We start from the raw sequence: 21,085 nt of genomic DNA, 5'->3' as shown, positions 1-21,085 counted from the left end.
TTTGGGCTTGGGAGTGGTTCCTCCAGTTGCAGCCACCTCTACCACCATTAGCTCCGGGAGCACCACCTCTATTTCTCCCTCTAGCTAGAAGGTGGGTTGATAGGCGGGGTTATGGACGAGAGTACGAGGCTCGACATAATCTCCCCTTGTGCAGGGATTTGTTGGATTTGCTGGAGGGCGCACAGGTAAATGTATACCTAAGTTTACTTGGCCTGGCTTCATATGTGTTGTGTATACTCACATTTTCTAATAGTTCATTTAGAGGCCATATAGCGACGAGCTAATAGCTGGTTTGCCCGATTATTGCTTGGCTGACCGAATTATGTGGAGCTCTTCAGTCCTATTGATGTGCCTTGATATTGTGGAGCATCATGCCACTAAGCGAGTACTTCGCCAGTTTGGCTGCCAACAGCTTGTACCGCCACCGCCCGCCTGGCATATCACACATTACCAGCGGGATGATCGTTCCAGGGTGGACCAGACATATATGGCATGGCTAGAGGCGCAGATCGATACTTGGGACCAGCGACATGACCTGATTCCGCCCCCCCACCTGACCGGACGGAGACTGAGCATGATTATATGGGCTGGTACTGCAGCGTTACCCGACTTTACATTGGGAATCCCATTTATCGCATTGGCGGTCGGTACGTTCCATACGCCGGGATGCACGAGGCACTGGTATGTTATTTGGTATACTTACTTATAACGTTAACCTAGCGTTCTGTAATTTATATTTTACATGTTTTGCAGGCTATTGGCCTACATCTGTTCCACCAGTTGGGACTACAGATGCAGCAGCATATCGGTGAGGGAGCAACTGCTTTGCACGAGTATGGCCGACAGGTTACCGATCTGGCTTCCCGAACATAGAGGCGAGCCCAAGATGATGAGCAATTGGGATACGAGGCTGAGTATGTGGCACCAGAGATGTACCATCATGGGCCACTAGTGGGGCCGGAATGTGGTCAACGTGGCAGGCGTGCCCCACGAGGTAGGGTTGTCCCACGAGGTCGTGGGGGTCGGCGAGGAGATGGTCCGCACTGAGGGGGCGTTGAGGCACCTGTTGAGGATGTTGGAGTTGATCAGTCGGGTGACCTCTATGAGCCAGAACACTCTCATAGTAGCATGCCGGCATTTAGCATTCAGTTTCAGCTCACTCCAGGGACTTCACAAGTGACCCCGTCAGCTCTATTGTTGATCACGGGCACGGGCATTACGCGAGAGGATTTGGATAAGTATTTTCCTGATCTTCCAGGCCCATCTACCGTTGCTGATGATCGGCCGACACGAGATGTAGATAGTGGGCGCCGGCTGAGTTATGGCTCTTCATCAAGGGATACTGGGGATCTTTCACAGGCGCACGTATGTTTGTATTACTATTACATTTAAATTTGTTTTTATATCATTGATTAGCCATAAATATCTTTATGTTTTTTTTTATTAAGGCTTCATCCTCACCCGTCACGGAGGCTAGTTTGTGCGATACTGACCTGGCTGCGCCGGATGATTATATTTAGGAGCCCGACGAGACCATGGTAAGACAATTTAAATTTCTATGACTTAACACGTACATTAAAAATATATATTTTCATATACTGAAATATCTTATTATTCTGTAGGTTACTGCTAGACAGGCGACCCCTTCTATCGAGTCTGCCATCCCTACTGACGATCATGTTGCAGCGCATCCTCCGATAAAGAGGCGACGTGATGAGGATGATCCTGATAGCGTAGCCGGGCGGGATGGGATGCGCCTCAGGCCAACGGCTGCATTAAAGCATACAGGATATGGGACACATTGATTATTTTTGTATTTTATGTACATATGACATTCAGTAAATAATTGCAACAATTTGTTTTGTTTACATTATATGCGCATTATGTTTTTATTTCTACGGTTCTTCGTTATTTTAATACTACAACACAAACAAAAACATAGCAACTTAACATAATTTAAATTCAGTACAACTAATGAAAATACATGACACGGAAAACATAAAGATAAAATACTACACTCAACATATACATGTGTTTGTTTAGTCACTACCACCTATTATTCTCTGCTCCAACTACTTAAATTTCTCTTCCATTTTAGTTTTTTCTTCTTCCGCCTCTTTTAGTTTCTCCTGCAATGCCGCAATTTCTCGTTGCATTTCAGAGATCTGGCATTGGTATTCACTGTTCATATTTCAAACATACTGCAAACATGATTTATAGTATTTCTGGTTAATGGGTTCATCATACCATTCCTCAAACATACAATGATTTCCGTCATTGCGTTGAAACATGTATAGACACATCCAATATTTGCGCCCAACATTACCATCGGACCAACATGCCTTCATAATCACACGTTTGCCACAATAGCACCTTGGTTGGTCATTGTGTCCAGACATTTGTTAATGCAAGAAAAATGAAAAATGTATCAAAAGTTTTGCTATTTGTTTTGGTTAAGCGCAGATAATAACTAAAATGCGCTAGTTATTTATAGGCAAGACAACCCACATATCGTAGTATTTCATCGTGTTATGCTTCGCGTGTTAAAGATTCTTTTGAGTACAATACAGCTTTTCCAGAACATAACTTTTGCAGGCGAGCAGCTTTTCAGGTCGACAAGACAACACACATAATGTAGTATTTAACCGCGCTATGCTTCACATGTTAAAGATTCTTTCGGGTACAATACAGCTTTTTCAGAAGATAGCTTTTGCAGGCGAGCATCTTTTCAGGTCAACAAGACAACACACATAAAGTAGTATTTAACCGTGCTATGCTTCGTGTGTTAAATATTCTTTCGGGTACAATACAGCTTTTCCAGAAGATAGCTTTTGCAGGCGAGCAACTTTTTCAGGTCGACAAGACAATTTTTTTTTTAAAAAAAATGGGTTTATGTTAGATTTTTGTACCGAAGTATTAATGTTAAATATCAATAAGATTTAACAGCAATAAAAACATAATTTTATTTCATACATTCTGCAAGATAAACAAGTACATACACTTATTACAACCGCATTACGGAAACAAAACACTATGTGTATCCTTGATAATTGGGCACATTAGATGAACTTCCACCAGGAGCTGGATTACCACCGCCACCCAAACCAGCTGAAGGACATTTACGACGGTCGTGTCCTGTTTACGAGCATATGCCACATTTGCGCGTATAAACGGTATCACCAACATCCATTTAGTTCCGTATACGTGTTTTTTTTTGCACTTGTCGCTGACGCAAAAATTCCATGTTACACACCATTTTAAATGGTTCCGGAAGCCAATAATGCTCAGCACCTACTGGCTGCAACTGCCCACTATAGGTGTTTAAGTATGCAGCAACACTATATTCTTTATCAACGTAGTTGGTTAGCCCTAAACCTGTATATTGAAAGCACTTGATGGCATGTGATCATGACATGTGGTAGATGGACCATTTCCCACAAGAGCATAACCTTCTAGATTCATTTACGATGAGTGTATTATTCCCCCGGTTGTGATGGATAGCGGTGCGAATTTTAAAAATATTTCGCTAATTGCAATACTGCACAAATGAATGCCAATGTGCTCGCTTCCTATATTTCTCAAATATTTTCATTGGTATTGGCATAAATTCAACACCTCTTTCCATCAATGACGATGCACTTTTAGCCCTTTCAACAAACCTCTCTGCCATCAGCTTGAATGACATCTGCACCATGGCAGTGATAAGAAATCCCCGTGCGGACTTCAATAACCTGTTGAAAGACTCTGACACATTTGTAGTCAGAATTCCCCATCTTCTGCCACCATCCGCATGTAAAGTCCACTTGTCAAGCTCATGTCGCATCAACCAACGATTGGCTCCCTCGTCTTCCTGCCTGATAGATTCCATGCACCTCCTGAATTTACACTCTTGGTGATCTGTTGCAGCCATCCACATTAAATCATGCAAATCCTTATTGGGATATGCCTTATGGAAATTGGCCTTCAAGTGCCTCACACAGTAACGGTGGTAGGTATACGGCTCCTGCCATGCACGCAAAATTCTGTACAGAACTTAAAAGACCACCATGCCGATCAGATATTAGACAAATTCCTGAACGTTGTTTGATAACGTGCTCTTTTAAGTGGTTCAAAAATAGTGTCCACGTCTCTTGGCTTTCATTGGCACAAATAGCAAAAGCTAAGGGAAATATACTTCCATTAGCATCTAATGCAACGACGATCAACATCTTAATAGCTTACTTTCCAAAGACATGAGTGTCGTCTATGGATATTACCGGCCGGCAATGCACAAAACCATCAATTGTTGGTTTAAATGCCTAGAACACTTATCTGAATATATATTCTGGTATTCCCGGACTTTGCTCAAGATTCCATTCAACAATAGTCCCGGGGTTAAAGTGTTGTTGCAATGCGACCATGTACCTGGGTAGAGATTCAAATGACTTATCCCAATTACCATAAACAATTTCAAATGCACGTTTGCGCCCGAGAAATGCCTTTCTTTTGGTAATGGTGCACCCATATTCCTGGTGGACGGATGTAATACACTCTTTGATCTTGTACCTAATGGACGCTTCAATGTGTGGAATCAAGACAAGAGAAATTAAGTGAACATCAAAGTTGAAGTGATTCCCAGTGAATGTGTCCATTTCACAATTGTGGGTGCCAATGTATTTACCCGCAACCCACATATTTGTTTTCTTCTTCTTCGCACGCAGCATCCAATTACAACCCGTAAACCATCTACGGAAAACAACCTTATATACATCCGGAGTTGACTCCCATACTATCATCTCACGACACTCTTTTACGCTGTACATTTTCACAGCCCTGCTTAGGCGCGCTTTATCAAGAAAAAGCATGCCCTTTGACAGCACCGTTGGTCTAGACTCATCCCACATTGCTGTTCGAATTTTGTCAGTATCCCTTATGAGGGCATCTACATCCGGCATACTTGGCAAATGATCAAGGTAGGGAATCTCCCTTGAATGAAATGGCACGTGGTACTCGTACACACTTGGTCTAACGGGGGGTGGATCATGCTCCCTCATCAAATCAGGTCCAACATTCTCTTCCTCCTCATCATCACCCTCATCAGGGAAGGGTGTGTCATCTCCGCACGCATCGGTATTGTTGTCATAATCACTTTTCTCTTCCTTACTTTATGCATCTGCTAGATCTCAATTAAATATGCCGTCTTCGGGCAATTGAGTCAGGACAGGACGTTCAAGTTGCTCGTTTTCACTGCACAACCAACAAAATAATGAGTTACTCAAATTGATAAATACTTTACATATAGATATATCACTTCACTTACAAATCGTAATATGTTGACATCCCATGATGGACATCATCATGTTGGTGATAACTACCGGATGGACCACCATGATCCAACACACCAGAACTACGCATATTCCAACTGGGCGTTGGTTCATAACTTGTAAAATTCATATCTGGACGGTACCCCCTGTGGAAGTAGGAGAGAAAGTATTTCCTCGCTCCTCATTCGCCCGTGGAGATAAGTTTAGATCAGGCCAAACTCTTTCAGCTGGAACATGTTCGGCTAAAACTTCTCCAAAATAACCTCCAGATGACTGAGGGATATCCTTGCTTTGCGCAACCTCATTATTGCAAACGTCTTCAGCATTGACGTACATTTCCAACATTTTTATTAAAATAAATTCCCGGTATTCATCCGGAGTCCTCAAAAAATCACTCAAAGTTTCATCATCCTCAATGTTAAACTCAGCATAACAAGCAACCCCTTGCGGAGTAATAGAATACGGATATCTTCCGGTTACTTTAAGGTTCACCGAACGTTTTCTCACACTCATTGTTTTACATAACAACGATACCAATCTATCATACTCCATTGTAAGTGGTAACTTAATATGACACTGTGGAGATAAACTATAGCTTACTGAGTTATTCACCACCGCAACCTCACCCTCCAATATAATGAAACCCTAATTCTTCGCTCTTTAGACATTATGACAAAATGCAAAATAGCTTAATGAATAAAAATTTAACAAGACTTGAGAATTTTACTGAATAGACTTTTACAAAATCCTTAACGTCTTTAAATAAGGCAATGCCCAATCCGGGGGGTCAAATTTTTTGAGGTATAGCGCCTTAAATAAGGGCACTATATTGATTTGAATTATTGTTATGTCAGTTAAGCGCAGAATAATTATTGGTGGGCCCAAAAAATATGTATAGCGCCTTAATAAACGACGCTATACCTGCTCGTCATTTCAAATTCAAGTATAGAGCCATTATAAAAGGCGCTATACCTTAACGGTCAAACGGCCGTTAAGGTATAGCTTTTAAAAGGGCGCTTTATGTATTTTGGTCACTAACTTCTTTTACACCTATTTTTGTGTCTTGAGTCCAAATATGCATTATTTTGGTTCCGGAGTCATTTTTTGATCTCTTCAAGGGGATATTTACATCATCTATGGAAAGGTAAGTAACTCTCACATAGTGTAAGTTAATTACATGGATTTTACAAGGATTTAAATATGGAAATTGGTAGAAATTGTGAGATTTTGAAAGAAAACCTAAAATTTGGTATTTTTTGGATTTTGACCACGAAATTGGACATGGAATTGGGAATGAATTATTTATTTGAGTTCGTGGCGTTATGGGTAATGTTTATCTTCAACAAATTTCAGAATTCGAACACGTGGGTCCAAGGGTTGACTTTGTTTGACTAGTTCCGGATCGAAGGGCATCGGTTTGAGATGTTAGAGAGGCGTTGGATCCAGTTATGGAACTTCGGAGCAAGGTAAGTCTCCTGCCTAACCTTATGAGGGGAAAACTACCCCGTAAGTATTAAATTATTTTGTGATACCAGTTGTGGGTGCTATGTATACACGAGGTGACAATTGTCCATGGGAAGCTAAAAGCATGTTTATGTTCGGGTAGACTTAGGACTGTATCATGTAATACTTGACTTAGATTAAGTCAATTTGCCATCTTAATTACTTGAACATGTAATTGAAATTAATTGGGAATATGTTAGGCCAAGCTTTATCACCATGAGTTGTTTGACTTGATATTTGATAGGCGGTAAAAATTATGTTTACTTTATGCTTGTCATGTTTACTTTACGTTCCTGTTCTTGTGTTGCAAATATGTGGTCCGTAATTTGATAAATTTCTTCTCTTCCTTACGGATCGGGTCGAACACCTTGGCAGTGCTATGAAATAGAAATATGAGATGCATTCACGGATCGGGCCGTACGACCCAGTGTATGTACACGACTTTATGGATCGGGTCGTATGACCTCGGCGTAACTCGTGTGTAATATCGCGAAGAGTCTGAATACTCATCAGATTTTCCCTTGATTTGAGACTTGGTATTTACATGATATTTCTTATTTGTTTGAGATAGCACCTGATATTTGAGGTATTCATTCTATCATTATGTCGGAAGATTATGTTAGTTAGAGTTTCTTAACTCATTATTGATGTTGTGTTTCATATTTGTTTATAATTTATTATATTATTTTATTGGACCACTAGTAAGTGTCGATGTCGACCCCTCATCATTCCTTCTCCGGGGTTAGGCTAGATACTTATTAGGTACGCGGTGATTTACGTACTCATGCTACACTTCTGCACTAAATGTGCAAGATCCGACAAGGTCATTTGGTGGTCATCTTAGAGTGTAAGCGCAGATGCTGAGGGACTTTTATGGTGAGCTGCATTCCATTCTACGTGTTGCAGCCCACAGAGTCTCCATCTTATATAATTACTTTATCCTGCCTATTTTATATTCCAGATAGATATTGTATTATTATGGCTCTCTTTAGTAGACGCTCATGCACTTGTGTCACGGGGATTTGGGGATGTTCTAGAATTTTTTTATGGTTTTGCTTAATATTGACACACCTTTACTTTATATTTTATATAAATTGTATGTACCTATGATTTTTAATGCATTAATTCTTTATCTAATAAAACTCAAGATTTAAAAAATAATAATAAAGTGAATAACTAAGTTGGTAGTTCACCATTGACTTGCCTGACGGCGACGTTGGGCGCCATCACAACCTATAGCGGGAATCGGGTCGTGATAGCTTGGTATCAGAGCACTAGGCTCACTTAGGTCTCACGAGTCATGAGCAAGTCTAGTAGAGTCTTGTTGATCGGTATGGAGGCGTATGTACGTATCTTCGAGAGGCTACAAGGTTGTTAGGAGAACTTCCCTTTCTAGATTCCTTGTCGTGCGATTTGATTTCATTGAAGCTTATGTCTTCATTTCCCTCATACTCATTCTTGTGCGATGTCGAGACTCCGATTTTAATTGGGCACCTACGAGTGGTGGAGATTCTACAGCTATGGTGCAGAATGTCTTTCCCTGTGTATGCTACCAGACTATTATCGTCGCCTTATGCAGGAGTGTCATGTCGTTTCAGCCCAGTGTTAGTATTTCCATGGTTTCAAGGCTATATATAGTGTAATGTGATGTTCATGCATTGTTATTGCGCAGTGCTGGTGTAAATTATAGGGTGCTTACTTATATGTCATGACAATGAATTATTCGAGAGAAGGATTTCATGGTTTAGAGATTCAGCATTTAATTTCAGCGGAGAAAAGGTAATTGGACAATGGATGCCCGTGCTTTTGTTCACAGAGTAATGATATTGGATATTTTTGAACATGGTGGAATTCTTATTTGTGTTATGGTGTCACCGTCCTTGTTTGAATGCATTACGGCTTGTCCATATGATGCTCTTAATTTGGTTTGCCTTCAGGTCAATGTGTTGCAAAACAGTGCCTAAGAAGTGGTTATCAAAGATGGCGGTGTGTGGCGGCTTTTGGGTCGAATCGGTGATTCCAGTGTTGATGGCTCGAGGAAGATTATCTTAAGGAGACTTTGAGTGGATGGAAATCTATTTGTTCGAATGCTACGGAGATGGATCGTGATTTTGAGTGGTATGACTGGTGGCGGATGATGAGGAGGGACATGGTAGGATATGTCTCGCGGTGTTTGGATTGCTAGCAGGTCAAATACGAGCAGCAGCAATCGAGTAGTTTGCTTAGGGAGATAGTTTTAACCAAAGTGGGAGTGATATCGTATCGTAGGGATTCTGTGGTAGGATAGCCACATGCTTTTAGAAAGTTTAGACCGATTGGGGTCATGGTGGGCAAATAACTAAGTCTAGTATTTTGTTTGAGGCGGTGGCTTCTGTACTTAGGGATTTTGAATGTGACGAAAATAGTTAGCTTGGAATATAGATGAACGTGAATGCTTGATCATCATTTTGGGATGCTATATGGCTTCGAGTTTCAAACGTAATGTTGGACCTTCAGTTGATGCTAAGGGGAAATGAATGGATTCTTACGGCTGGCGATGAGTGTGGACCTAGGGAGATTAACTGATTTCATAATGGATGTAACTATGCCAATGTCGTTGTTAGATGTCGATATGGAATTCCACAGGCGGGATATCTCCTGTTAGAAGGTTAGCGGTTGCGTGATTTTTTATGACGTTCCTACGAAGAGTTCTACTTTCTACCCAGCGAGAGGCATGTACTGCGATGTGAGCTTGGATCGCTTGAAAAAGATAGTATGACTATTAGGAGGTCGGATGTGCGATTGTGGGTGATAATTCGGAATGTTTTATTAAAAGCTTAATAAGAGATTACGAGAAATTTGGCGCGTTAACGGTGCGAGATCAGGGTAATTGAGGAGGATGAGTTATCGTGGGTTCTGGATTTATGTGATTATAGCTTAAAGATAAGTAGGGGAGCCCACCTACGATCAGGTCACGTAGTTGTGTGCCTTGTTAGTATCGGGTTATCAGTACATTTGTAGATTAGTTATGACTAAGGAAAGAAAACATCAAGGGTAATTCGGGAAAATGACTTGATGAATGTGTGCTACATTTCGCCTTATCGATTCATGTGCAGATTTTTGGATGATTTTAAGTTTATGCTTCTTGTGAATGTGATGCACAAAGAAAATAATTCATCCGGTTGCTTCTTTGGGAGTGTTCATGTGCTAACAGAGCACTAGAGTTTAGTTATACTGGGGACCAGGTTAGAGTGGGTGACTCTCAATAATGATTCTAATGGGTTCAAGTATTAAAATACAGTGTCTAAGGATTTTGGGTTCGTTATGTGGATAAGGATTGGGTTTGCAGCAGAATGTGAAGGATACTTAGGGAATTTCTATGTTATCATCGGGTTTGTAGTGCAGTGATGGAGAAATGGGAGAAACAACTTCGGATTTGCAGGAGGACCTTCAGAACGGGTGTATCGGTTGGAGATACTATTAAGTGCATGATGAGGGTATGAGATGGCTGATGGGTTGAGATGATGTGGTCTTGTGGTTTGGGTCACTCAGAGTGAGTGTCGAATAAAGTCCATTGTGTGCTGGGAAGCAAGGGTATAGTCACGCCCCAAACCTGGGGGGCGAGACCGGCACCCGGTGCCTTACTTATCCTTGCGTACCAACTTGTGACTAAGGGAATCTGAACATATAATATCATACTTTGGCCATGGGCCACATTGCAAGACAATTTGCGAAGCAAAATATAAAACTGAATGGATACCAAAGCTGACTAAACATCAATATAAAGTTGGGCCGGTAAGGCCGTCATAACTTCTATAGCTGACAAACCAACAAAATATACATACAATGCCTACAAGCCCAACATACTGCACTAACTGACAGGATATGTCTACAAGCCTCTACTGATGGATGTACCGTGATCGGAACAGGGCTCGACCTACTCATAACCTATATACATATATACACAAGATGTACACAAAACTCCTATACCTGGCAACTTCGAAGGACGTGAAGCTTACCGATAAAGCTGAACTCAGGCAACACCTACTGAGGAGGTCTACCCGCATGTCTATCTGAACCTGCACATGCATTGTCCATTGATAAAGGGATGTTAGTACGAAATAATGTACCGAGTATGTATGGCAACAGAATAATTGAAAGCTGAAGCTGAACTGATAATATAATAATTGAAAGTAACTGGGAGTCAAAGATGATCTGGAGATATACTTACCTGCTGATATTGACTGAACTCTCTCAATGTTGTAAGTAAAATAAATGTCTGGCCCTATAAGGCTCGGAACGTGTAACTACTGTGCCATAGTAGGCTCGCTCATAGGCACTCGGCCATACTAGGCTCTGTATCTCGGCCATTCTGGGCTCGCTCATAGGCGCTCGGCCACAGTAGGCTCGGTATATAACTTACCATCTGATAAGAGGTTGCCCATTAGGGGCTTGCCCATCGATTATAGCTCGATGGTAATTAAAGTAATATAATACTGTATATATAGGCTCTCTGCTCTCTTGACTGAAGAAGACAATACTCAAATAAATATGAAGCCCCGATAAGGAGAATACTGTAATTTATGAGACTAGGATAATGTATATAAATTCGGAGTATGAACTTCTCTTTATGCCTCATTATCAAACACATGTAATTATGAGATCATGCCAAAATGAAGGAAGGGCTTAGCCTTAACATACCTGGAGTAGGGAAAAGTCCGTATGATATTCTTGAGAAGGATTGCACAGTACTCCCTTAAAATTGCAAAATCTCACATTGCTTAAGATGCTATGAAATCTTTGTTTGAATTATTGAAGATCCGCACCTTACTTGTTGAGGATCACGGTGTTTCAGATTGCACCATACTTAGAGTATTTGCTATTTTTGACTTGTTGAAAGATATGTATCTTTCTTTGAATTAAAAAGGCCTTATGTTTGAATTGGTGTGGGGCCCACTCCATGTGGTGGATTAACCACATCCCTTAATCTTTGATTTTTGCCACATAACCCATAATGACTAAGAGTCATATATTTTGGTGGTGGCTTGCTGCCACGTGGGGGTGGGGGGTTTTAATCTTTATCCAATAATTCATTAGTTAATTAGGTAATATCCCGTTACCCAATAATTAACCAATTACCCACATAATTAAGATTTATCTCAACTTACTTAAAATACTACTCACTTTTAACATACCTTGTACACCTTACTATCATGGTCATGTAATTCCTTGTATGGCACGAGTCCATAAATACCGGGTATTATGGCTCGTACCGTATTTTATCCCAAATTAACAACCTTCAACGAAACTCATTTTTTTTGATTCGTTTACCCTTTCTCTTTCACGACACTTACTTATTGCTTGTTATAAATAGCATAAATGCTTATAACCTCAAGAAAATCACAACTCCGAGTCTACGTCAATTAATTGAAGATGAAACTTTAACGTACAAAAACGCGAGATGTAACATCCTTCCCCCCTTAGAAACATTCGTCCTCGAATGTTTACTTTTAGAGACTTTGGGAAAGTTTTGCCAGAGTCTCCTCCGTGCAGTAGACTAAAACCGACATGTACGCAGCCAAAAAACATACTATACATGCCACACATGACCAGTGTCTATAATTAGCAACACTTAGCTTCACACAACTGTCCATTATAAATTCTGAAAGTGAAAAATAAAAGCTTAACTGATGACCTACTGGCATGAATAGAGCTGTGCTGAGGTTCACCTAACACCCTAGACCTTTCTGAAATGACCTATAAAATATGTTGTAAACTGGGCCCCACGGTCAGATATAATAGATACTGGTACTCTGTGTAGCCGCACTATCTCCTTAATATACAACTTTGCATAGTCTTCTGCTGTATATGTAGATCTGACCAGTAAGAAATGAGCTGATTTCGTGATCCTATCGACTATCACCTATATGGAATCGAACTTACGATGAGAACGAGGTAAACCCATGATAAAGTCCATGTTTATCGCCTCCCATTTCTATGTTGGGATCTCTATAGTCGGCATTAGCCCTCCGAGCTTCTGGTGCTCTACCTTAACCTGCTGGCAACTAGGACACTGCGCGACAAACTCAGCAATGTGCTTCTTCATATCATTCCACCAGTACACATCCTTAATGTCATGATACATCTTCGTCGACCCAGGATGAATGGAGTACCACGAATAATGTGCCTCTGACATAATCCTTTCTCATAACCCTGGTACATCTGGAACACACAAACGACCCCTATATTTGAGAACCCCATCTCCCTTGAGCTCTAACAACGGCTTCTTCTGCTACAGAACTTGCTCTCTCAACTCGACCAACTTTGGGTCCTCGTACTGCCTCTCCTTTACTTCAGCTATGAGAGATGATTTTGCAGTATTTTGGATTACAACTCTACCATCGCCAGAGTCTACTAACCGAACCCTCGAACAAGCCAATTGATGAATCTCTCTAGTTAATTGTCTTTTCTCGGCCTCTACATGTACTAAACTACCCATAGATCAGCGACTTAAGGCATCTGCTACAACATTAGTTTTCCCTAGATGGTAGAGAATGTTAACATCGTAATCTTTCAATAACTCAAGCCATCGCCTCTGGAGCAAATTCAACTCTTTTTGCTTGAAGATTATTGCAGGCTTTTATGATCTGTGAATACATCAACATGAACACCATATAAATAATGCCGCCATATCTTAAGTGCCTGGACAACCATAGCTAACTCGAGGTCGTGGGTCGGATAATTCTGCTCGTGCTTCCTTAACTACCTTGAAGCATACGCAATTACTTTCCCATGTTGCATCAGGACACATCCTAACCCGACACCTGAGGTATCACAATACATGGCATAACCATATGGACCCTCTGGAAGTGCTAGAACTAGCGCTGAGGTCAACATGTTCTTAAGCTCCTCGAAACTCTGCTCGCAAGCCTCCGTCCACTAAAACTTAGTTTCTTTCTACGTCAACTTCGTTAATGGTGTCGAAAGGGAAGAAAAACCCTCTACGAACCTCCGGTAGCATCCTGCTAAGCCTAGAAAGCTACGAACCTCTATCGGAGTGGTAGGTCTAGGCCAGGATTTCACAGCCTCAATCTTCTTAGTGTCTACCTTTATACCTCCATCAAGTACAATGTGTCCCAAGAATGCAACAGACTTCAAGCAGAACTCACATTTAGAAAACTTAGCATACAATTTACTATCACGGAGGGTTTGGAGTACCACTCGCAGGTGGTCTGCATGCTCATCCTCTGAATGTGAATAAACCAAAATATCATCAATATATACTATCACGAACAGATCTAAAAATGGCCGGAATAGGCTATTCATCAAGTCCATAAATACGGCAGGTGCATTCGTCAACCCGAAGGACATGACAAGGAACTCGAAGTGGCCATATCGGGTCCTGAAGGCTGTCTTGGGAATAGCTTTCTCCCGAACTTTGACCTGGTGATATCCTGACCTCAAATCTATCTTTGAAAAGCATCTATCTCCTTGCAACTGATCAAACAAGTCATCTATCCTTAGAAGTGGATACTTATTCTTAATAGTTACCTTGCTCAGTTGCCTATAATCGATACACATCCTCAGCAAGCCGTCTTTCTTCCGTACAAACAGTACTGGTGCACCCCAAGGTGAGGTACTGGGCCTAATGAAACCTTTCTCTACCAAATCTTTTTACTGCTCCTTCAACTCCTTCAATTCGGCAGGTGCCATTCTGTATGAAGGGATGGATATTTGTTGAGTTCCCGGAAGCAAATCGATGCCAAAATCAATCTCTCACTCTGGAGGAATACCTGGAAGTTCATCTGGAAATACATCTGCATACTCTTTGACTACTGGAATAGATTGAAGTGTAGGTATCTAAACATCTGTATCTCTAACTCGCACAATATGATAAATGAAACCTTTTGCGATCATTTTCCTCGCCTTCAGATAGGAAGTAAACCTACCTCTGGGTGTCGCTATATTACCAACCCATTCAAGGACTGGCTCACCCGGAAAATGAAATCTGGTTGTCTTTGCTCGACAATCAACTATGGCATAGCAAGCGGCCAACCAGTCCATGCCCATGATAGCATCAAAATCCAACATCTCTAGCTCAACTAGGTCGGCTGAGGTCTGGCGACCACAAACTGTCATATTACAACCTCGGTAAACCAGTCTAGCAATAATTGATTCTCCAACTGGTGTAGATACCGCAAAAGGATCACTTAGTATTTCAGGCACTATACCAAACTTCCCCGTGACAAATAGGGTAATACACGATAAAGTAGATCCTGGGTCTATCAAGGCATAAGCATCATGAGAGCAAATGGTCAACATACCTGTCACAATGTCTGGTGAAAACCTCTGGTCATGTCGACCCGCTAAAGCATAGCTACGATTCTGGTCACCACCTGAACTAAAACCTCTACCTCTTCCTTGACCTCTACCAACCGAAGACTGAGACTTGCGCCCTGAAGGATGCACAGACATAGATGATCTTGTTTCTGAATTCGTTGGTTGTGCCATACCCCCAGAATCTCTATTTGGTCAATCTCGCATCATATGCCCCGGACGTCCACATGTATAACAAGCATCGGAACTGGCTCGGCATTGGCCAAAGTGTCCTCTACCACAGATGTCACACCACGGTGGAAATGGCCATGTCTGTCCTGAACCTCGCTATCGTTGTAAAACCGATGCCCGGGAGCTTTCACTTGGTCCTGACTGAGTATAGCGGTCATACCTGTAACCCTGTAACTGAGGTGGCGGAGGCCTAGGTGGCCGATCGAAGTACTGGGCTATAACTACCTTGAGACTGCTCCTGAGACCTGGTAAATCTCATCCTCTTATGCTGACCTGACTCAGTCCTCTCTGTACCCTGCTGTCGATGCCTACCCCTTTCTATATTCTGGGCGAATGCCTAAATTCGGGAGATATCCATACTATCCTATAATGCAGTGGTGGCACATGCCTCGGTCAACTCTGGGCCCAATCCTGCTATAAACCTGAGAATCCTATCCTGCATAGTAGCAACTATGGATGGTGCATATCTGGCCAATGAGTCAAAACAGAGACTATATTCTCGAACACTCATATTACCCTACTTGAGGGCTAGAAACTGATCAACTCGAGCCTGTCGGATCTCCCGTGGTAAGTACTGGTCAAGGAAGGCATCTGAAAAATTCTCCCAAATAGCTAGAGGTGCATCACGTCCCCTGGACCTCTCCCATCCCTCGTACCAAAGGTTGGCTATATCTCGTAGTCGAAAAGTTGCTAGCTCAACTGCCTCTTTCTCCGTGGCATGCATAACCCGAAAGATCCTATGAAGCATGTCTATGAAATCCTGCGGGTCCTCCCTCTGATATGTCCTCGTGAACTCTGGGAGACTCAAAGCAATAAACTCTCGGACCCTTGAACTCCCAAACCCCTCAGAAGATCCTGCACTAGCAGATGCCCTAGCCTATTGCTGGGTAGCTACCAACTGTGTCAACAAATGCACTGCACTCCTCAAGTCCTGATCTGATGGAAGCGGGGGTGGAACTGGATGTGTTGTCTCCCTAGGAATCTCCTCAGGTGGTGGAGGAACCGGTAATGGCTTAGTAGAGGTCTCTCCCTGGGCCTCAGATTGTGTCCCATCTACTGGGGGTACCCTACTAGTCCTCTTACCTACTGTTGTATCTCTCGTCTGGATAGCCATAGTCTTCCTAGTCACCGTCATTTGTGCATGCAAATACCAACACGTAAGTTTAACTCAAATTTCCTATAACTCAGTTCTACAACACGATTTAGATTTGAAAGAAGGGTAACCAACTCCTAAATGCCCTGTAGTCCCTTGCTTATATAATGTGGTGCATCTCACATCGATAAATAAGACCCTACTAGACACGGCTTGTAGACTCCCCAGGATAGAACTGCTCTAATTCCACTTTTGTCACGCTCCGAACCTTGGGGGCGAGACTAGCACCCGGTGCCTCACCTATCCTTGCGTACCAACTTGTGACTAAGGGAATCTGAACATATAATGTCATACTTTGGCCATGGGCCACATTGCAAGACAATTTCTGAAGCAAAATCTAAAACTGAATGGATACCAAAGCTGACTAAACATCATTATAAAGTTGGGCCGGCAAGGCCGTCATAACTACTACAGCTGACAAACAAACAAAATATACATAAAAGGCCTACAAGCCCAACATACTGAACTAACTGACAAGATATATCTACAAGCCTCTACTGATGGATGTACCGTGATTGGAATAGGGCCCCGACCTACTCATAACCTATATATATATACATAAGATGTACACAAAACTCCTAGACCCGGCAACTCCGAAGGACGTGGAGCTTACCTATAAAGCTAAACTCGGGCAACACCTCTGATACCACTTTTGTCATGCCCCCAGGTTTGGGGTGTGACAGGTATTGATTCTGAAGGCAAGTTAAGAGTAAATCGGAAGAAGTTGAGTCAACTAGTAGTGGCTTAGATCAGCACGGTTAAGAAAATGATCGGTTCCTTCGGTGTGGTAAGGTTATACAGGTGTTCATGGCTATACTTGCAGGCTTGACAGCCTTTGTGACTTGGCTGTTTGATGGCATTCAATCCCGATGGTCTGGTTATGTGCGAATAAGGTCCCAAAGGGCTATGACGGTCTCGATCATGACTTGAGTTCTATGTCCTTTACGGTTATGAGGAATTAGTTATGTGTTTCAATTCTTCTTCTGAAACAAGTTAAGTGATCAAGTTCTGGTCAATGGAGTGGCTATTCCACCGATGGTTCAGTATTTATGATGGGATCCTTGCACTCTCATGTAATAGCATAATAGGTGCAGTGAGCGGTGAGGAGATTAGAATTTGAGGATCAAGGTTGTGGTGCAGTTTTGTCAAAAATGTCACAAGCTCGGGAGAGCAAGGGAGAAATTTCATATGTCAAGAGTATGTTGGCGCTATTTTAGTGTCGCCTGAGAATGGTATTCTGTGGAAGAGGCATTGAGTATTGAATTGCGGATTCCTGATTTGCATTGCAGGAATAGTATGGTTGGAAGCCATGGATGTGTAGATTTTGCTACCTGATGCGGAAAGGCATAGAAGTATTCCCCGTGGAATGATCGTATAAGTGTGACATGTCAATCATTTATATGGTAGAGATTGAAATCCGGTATGAAGATTCTGGTACTGTCGCTAATTGGAAGGTTTATGTATGAGATACACTTTGTTCCTTGGTTACGGACTATGGAAGTTTGTTCCTGATTGATGGTTGATCGTATGTGTCGTGGATAGGGTCATTGTGGATCTTCAAGATTTTATAGACCTATTTGGGAATGATCGGAATCAGCTTTAAGGTCCGTGGGTAGGCCTAATATAAATGTATATTCTATACTAGATCAGATATGCTTACTCGGCATAACATTTCTTATGGGTGACTCTTCGAGCGTGGTAGATGATATTCCTGCCTTCGTTTATTTTAGGTGCTACTCTATTATGCTATGTGGGTTGTCAGATGGCTTGATTATTCACACATGTGTCGTGATCCCGAGTAGCTTGTGGTGACATGATCAAGATGTCTCTCGAGATGCAGGTCATTTATTGCACCTTATTCGTGCTCGAGTTTTGTAGCGCATGGCGCTATCCGTCTCCCCAGGGTTGTATTTATGCACTTGGCGTGCTTGTGGTCGATATTCGAGTATTTCGTGGGTATGAGAATTATGGCTTGACGAGTATTTCATTATTGATTATTATGTGTGGACCGGGTGGCACCCCGCCACAGGTATGATGCTTGATCGGGTTGCACACAACAATGGTATCATGTGTGGATCAGGTTGCACGCCGCAACAGTGAGATGTTGAATACAATTCCTTATACTTATTTTGTGTGCCTTGTTTCTCATCTATGAGGTAGGCTCATACTTTTTGTTTGGCCGTTTTATTTGTTACGCGGGCTGGGTAGTTCTTTGCTAGAGTTCATTCTTCCTTATGGTTGGCGCATTGATGGATTCATATGACATTTTAGATGGTGTTTGAGGTGGCTTATTACCCGAACAACTTTTAAAAGATGAGACGAGGTTGTTGGACCTGAAGTCAGTGCGATCGGATTTATGTAAGGTATATTAAAAAGAAAAATCACTATTCAGTTCAAAATGAGGTAATGGTTCATGTCAAGCAGACACACTCCATGATTTATTGATTTGGCAGGTGGTTATGAGCTTCTACATGTCGCTTTCATCGTGACAGTATTGTGAGGGTTGGATCAGGGCTTATACACATTATGACGTATACTATGGGCATCGGGTTAGTGACTTTGCAGGTTCTACAGTTGGAGGATGTTATAATGGGCATACGAACTATGTGATGCATTGTGTGGTTTCAGCATGGGGGCATGATCATGTTTGGTACAGTGTGTTGAGATTGATACAGTGTTCGTATGTTAGAATCATGACTCGTAAGGAATTCCGAATATTGGAATTTGGTTCTTAGGCTCATGGGCTAAGGTAAAAGGAATGATCTTCAGTCTGGCTCGAGCTAATGTGCTCACATGGGTTGTGGTGGCACAGGTAGGTACACCAGGTGTTAAATAGTGCTTTGGGGAATTCCGGAGCTGTTCTTGGCACGTTCGAGGATGAAAGTATGTTTAAGTGAGGGAGAATGTAATGACCTGACTACTCGTTTTGATCTCTAATGCATCATTCAGCGGTTTGAGGCCTTGAGTAACTTCACTTCATGTTTATGACTTGTACGCAAGTCGGAATTGAATTTCGGGAAGTTCATAGTTGATTCGAATGGAAAGTTTTCCATTCGAAAGCTTTAAGTTGGAAGAGTTGGCCAAGGTTTGACTTTTGACTAAACAACCTCGAAATCAGGATTTTAAGGTTCTAATAGTTTCGTTTGACGATTTCGGACTTGGGCGTATATTTGGGTTGAGTATCGGGTGGACCAGGAGCATTTTGGTGCTTATTGTGGAAAGTTGGCATTTTGAAGGTTTTAGAATTTTCTAAGTTTGGTTTGAAGTGTACTTTGGTGTTATCGATGTCCGTTTGGGGTTCCGAGCCATGGAATAGGTTTGTATCATGATTTGTGACTTGTACGTAAAGTTTGGCGTCATTCCGGAATGATTAAGTATGATTCAAACGCGTTCGTCGAAGTTTAAATGTTTGAAAGTTTAAAGAACGATTTTGATCGCCGATTCATGATTTTGATGTTATTCGTGGCATTTTGAGCCTTTGGATAAGTTTGGATAAGGTATTGGAACTTGTTGGTGTGATTAGACAAGGGTCCCGAGGGCCTCGGGTGTGATTCGGGGTGGTTTCGAACCAAGTTTAGGTATTTTGATGCTATTGGCTACTGGTGTTGGTGTCGTTCTTCGATTGCGAGTGGACTTACGCGATCGCGAAGAAGGATTTGTGGACTGATGGGAAGTGTTCATCGCGAACGTGGAGAAGGAGCTGAGTTACCCTTCGCGAACGCGGCAGGGAGTCATGAATGCGTAGAAGGATGGGGAGCTCGAGGACCTGGAGCCGTTAAGCCTTCTCAAACGCGTTTTATTTACTGCGAACGCGAAGCAGTAGGACTAGAAGGCTTCACCAACGCGACCTGTTGTCCGCGAATGTGTAGAGTAATTTTGGGCAGCAGCATTTTTGGCCTTCGCAATCGCGATGGGGCTTCCATGATCGCGAAGAAGAAAAGACTGGACAGACTTCAATTTATTTTGGGATTTGGCTCATTTCTTCCACTTCTCCCTTGTTTGGGAGATTTTGGAGCTCTTCAAGGGGAGATTTTTATCATCTGTGGCAAGGTAAGTAATTCCCACATATTGTAAATTGATTACATGAATTTTACAAGGATTTAAATATGGAAATTGGTAGGAATTGTGAGATTTTGAAAGAAAACATATAATTTGGTATTTTTGGATTTTGACCACGAAATTAGACATGGAATTGGAAATAAATTATATATTTGAGTTCGTGGTGTTATGGGCAATGTTTATCTTGGAAACCTTTTAGAATCCAGGCATATTGGCCCGAGGGTTGACTTCGTTGACCTTCCGAGCGAGGTTGTGAGTTTTTATAAAATTTTATATTTAGAGTATATTTTGACTGGTTTGCATGTAGTTTGACTAGTTCAGGATCGAAGGGCATCATTTTGAGGTGTTAGATGTAGTCGGTTATGGAACTTTGGAGCATGGTAAGTCTCTTGCCTAACCTTCTGATGGAAAAACTATCTCGTAGGTATTAAATTGTTTTGTGCTACTAGTTGTGGGTGCTACATACACACGGGGTGACGAAAGTCCGTGCGTAGCTAAAAGCATGTTTATGTCCAAGTAG

Source organism: Nicotiana tabacum, chromosome 13 (assembly GCF_000715075.1).
Source record: "Nicotiana tabacum cultivar K326 chromosome 13, ASM71507v2, whole genome shotgun sequence".
Taxonomy (NCBI): domain Eukaryota; kingdom Viridiplantae; phylum Streptophyta; class Magnoliopsida; order Solanales; family Solanaceae; genus Nicotiana; species Nicotiana tabacum.
This window is presented reverse-complemented; position numbering follows the sequence as displayed.